Consider the following 3,232-nt stretch of genomic DNA (forward strand, 5'->3'; position numbering starts at 1 on the left):
ACTTCTGAAATGTTTATCTAGCTGCTATAAATGTACTTTCTGACTTTAAATTTTTCCACTAGTACTTAAGAATAAAGAATAATTTCAATACACATATTACCTATGAAGACAAAAGCTCACTCAAAAAGTGTACATACTTTAAATATATCCAAATCATATTTGTGTACTTTAGCCTACTGAAGGAAGCAATACAAGTCACTATACTATCTTTTTTTCCTTTTTTTTTTTTTCAGGTACTGAAGATTGAACCTAGGTCCTTGCTTATGCGAGGCAAGTGTCTGCCCCTTGAGCTACATCCCCAGCCACTGTAGCAGCATCTTGAAGATGATGTACCCTAACTATGTCACTAAGACATCATTGAGCCAGGCGTAGTGGTGCATACCTGTTACCCCAGCAGCTCAGAAGGCTGAGGCAGGAGGATGGCAAGTTCAAAGCCAGCCTCAGCAACTTAGTGAGGCCCTAAGCAACTCAGCGATACCCTGTCTCTAAATAAAATACAAAAAAGGGCTGGGAATGTGGCTCGAAGATAAGGTACCTCTGATTTCAATCCCTGGCACCAAAAAAAAAAAAAAAAAAAGACATCATTGAAAGTTTACATAAATATTGAAAACATTTGAAAAGTTGTTATAGCTCAAGATTGTAATTAGCTTTTATGAATAAAATAGAGTACCAATAAGATGCTAACTGGCATAAACAAAATTTGAAATATACATAGAATGATCTTAATTTCTGTCTCTTTTCCAGGGAAGCTTTTCAAAAGATACTTAAAGAAATTTTCCAAGTTACATTGTGCAATTATTTGGGAAACCTTTAAAAGTTCCATATATTTGATTACTTCTCCAATTCCTATACAGACAAGCTAAGAAGTGCTGGGAGGTTCAAGATAAAGGCATTAGTAAATTTGGTATCTGGTAAACCCTTTCCCCAACATCAGTGGCTTGTTGCATCCTCACAGGGTGGAAGCAGTCAATACAGCTTACTTCAACCTATTTTATACATGCATTAATCCCATGAGGGCTCTGCCATCACAAATTAATCATTTCCCAAAGCCCCACCTTAACACTACTATATTGCTCTTCCAGGAATGGTGTTTGGAGGCACACAGAATGGTTCAGCATTTGACATACTGTCATAGGCTTTCCTATAACACAGCCTCTAAAAAAAACTAGGCTGTCTCAAACCCCTGGCAATAGAATTGTTTACCTTTATACAAAGAAGGTTGGAAAAGCACCAAAATCTGTGTGTGGTATGTGCCCAGGCAGACTTAAAGGGGTTCATGTTGTGAGACCTAAAGTCCTTATGAGATTATGTAAAACAGCAACAACAACAACAACAAAAATAAGGTCATCAGGACCTATGGTGGTTTCATGTGTGCTAAATGTGTTTGTAACAGGATCAAGTGTGCTTTCCTTATTGAGGAACAGAAAATCGTGAAAGTGTTGGAGGCACAAGCACAGAGTCAGACAGCTAAATTAAAAAAAAAAAATGAAGCTTCTTTGAGTAATAAAAAGTCAAATGGAAATAAAAGGGTTATAATGTAATGAATTATTGAGGGGAGAGTCTCAACATTAAGACAACAGCTTAATATATGTACATATTATATCCATACACATTCCTCTGTGATAATTATTCAGAATTCAGAATGGACCCTTAAACATTCTTCATGTTTACTATAAACTGGATCTATGTAATTAAAGTAAAAACAAGATACTTTTGCTGAAAGACTTAATAGTTCACCAAATTGAATGCATAGAAAGAACTGTGGCAATTTCCCATTTTAGTTTGTTCATATTTATTTATTTTTGTTGTGTGTGTGTGTGTGTGTGTGTGTGTGTGTGTAGTGTAAATGTAATGCAATCTGGAGCTAAGAATAAGGAAGAAAGCATCTCTTGCTTCTTTTTCTTCATCCTCCCTTCCATCTTCTTAGTTCAGGCCCTGACTACTTGTGCTAAGTCAGTTGTACCAGCCTCCTCTCTCTACAGAGTGCTACAAATTGGTTGGATTTGACAGTAAGTCAGCTTTATCCACAATGAAAAGTAAACCAGTTCATTAAGTAAAAACATAGGATTTTATTTAAGCCATAATCCAAAAAGAACACCTATTATATTTTTTAAAAATTTGTGTGCCTGCATTATGTGTAAAATATCAAGGATGGTTTTATACATTATTTTCCTGAGATATTTATTTGATAAATTTACAAACATTTCATTTTTCTGATGTGCATTACTTTGATATGCCCATAAATCATTTTGTGGTTTCTTTTTTTTTTTTCTTCTCAAATGTGTGGCTCAAAGGACCATGAAGAAATGCATTCAATAAAAGCAAATTAAATTTTCATTTTTATACCTATACATTCACCATCATACTTAAATAATTTGGAAACATGTTCATAGTGGGAAACTGCTATTATTGTGAACCATACAATTAGACACATTGAGGAGAATGAAAAGCTTCAGAAACTGTAGTCCCTGTCACAGAGAGCACACAATTCAGTTGAAGCAATATGGTAGATACAAATGGAAATAAAATTTAAGGGTGTATACAATTTTGCATTAAGTGAGAGATGTACACAATGAGTACTATGGAAATTCACAGGATGAATACAGTACTTAGTACTTTGCAGCTGAAAAACCTCTGATTTACTCTCATCTTCAAAAGAATCACTCTGCTTTTATCTGTTTCATTTGTTTATGCTCCTGGCTAAGATTTCATCTAAACAGAGGGTTCTGTAGAAAAAAATTTTGAAAATCACTTCTGCCATAATGAAGTGGAGCAGTGGCAAGGATACTTAAAACACTATTGGGTAATCTAACACACATGCATATGCTTGGTTTTATGATGCATCGTATGGAGCTTTGGAAGTATATTGATTTACTTTTCTAACCTGCCATTCTGCCATGGATCTCAAAGTAAATGTAAACGCCAGTGCCTTTTCAAATACTTCTGCCATCTGACATTGCCAGAAAAATAAAATCCATAATTTTTAACATAACATATTCCTCATTCAGGCTCCAAATCCCTTTTTCTTTTTTTTTTTATTTCTCCTCATTGCAACATGCAATTATAAACATGACTCATTGTAAGATGTCTATTTTTAATTTTTATTTTACAAATGAGAAGACTGAGATTCAGTATGGCCAGTCATCTGTAGATGAGCACCCATTACAAAAGTGTGTTAATGTTTGAAAGGCATGCTCTTTCCTTAATCCTGTGTTGTTTACCATCACTCAAA

General features: G+C 34.6%; 1 pseudogene across 1 annotated transcript; it reads left to right on the forward strand.

Annotated features, from left to right (window-relative positions):
• The first annotated feature begins 1,106 nt into the window (after positions 1-1,106).
• LOC308630524 (large ribosomal subunit protein eL34-like) lies at positions 1,107-1,541 on the forward strand (annotated as a pseudogene). The gene has a single exon. The product of its transcript is annotated as a large ribosomal subunit protein eL34-like (transcript).
• The last annotated feature ends 1,691 nt before the right edge of the window (positions 1,542-3,232 follow it).

The sequence above is a fragment of the Spermophilus citellus genome (assembly GCF_964194105.1).
Source record: "Spermophilus citellus genome assembly, chromosome: 11".
In the NCBI taxonomy this organism is placed as follows: Eukaryota; Metazoa; Chordata; class Mammalia; order Rodentia; family Sciuridae; genus Spermophilus; species Spermophilus citellus.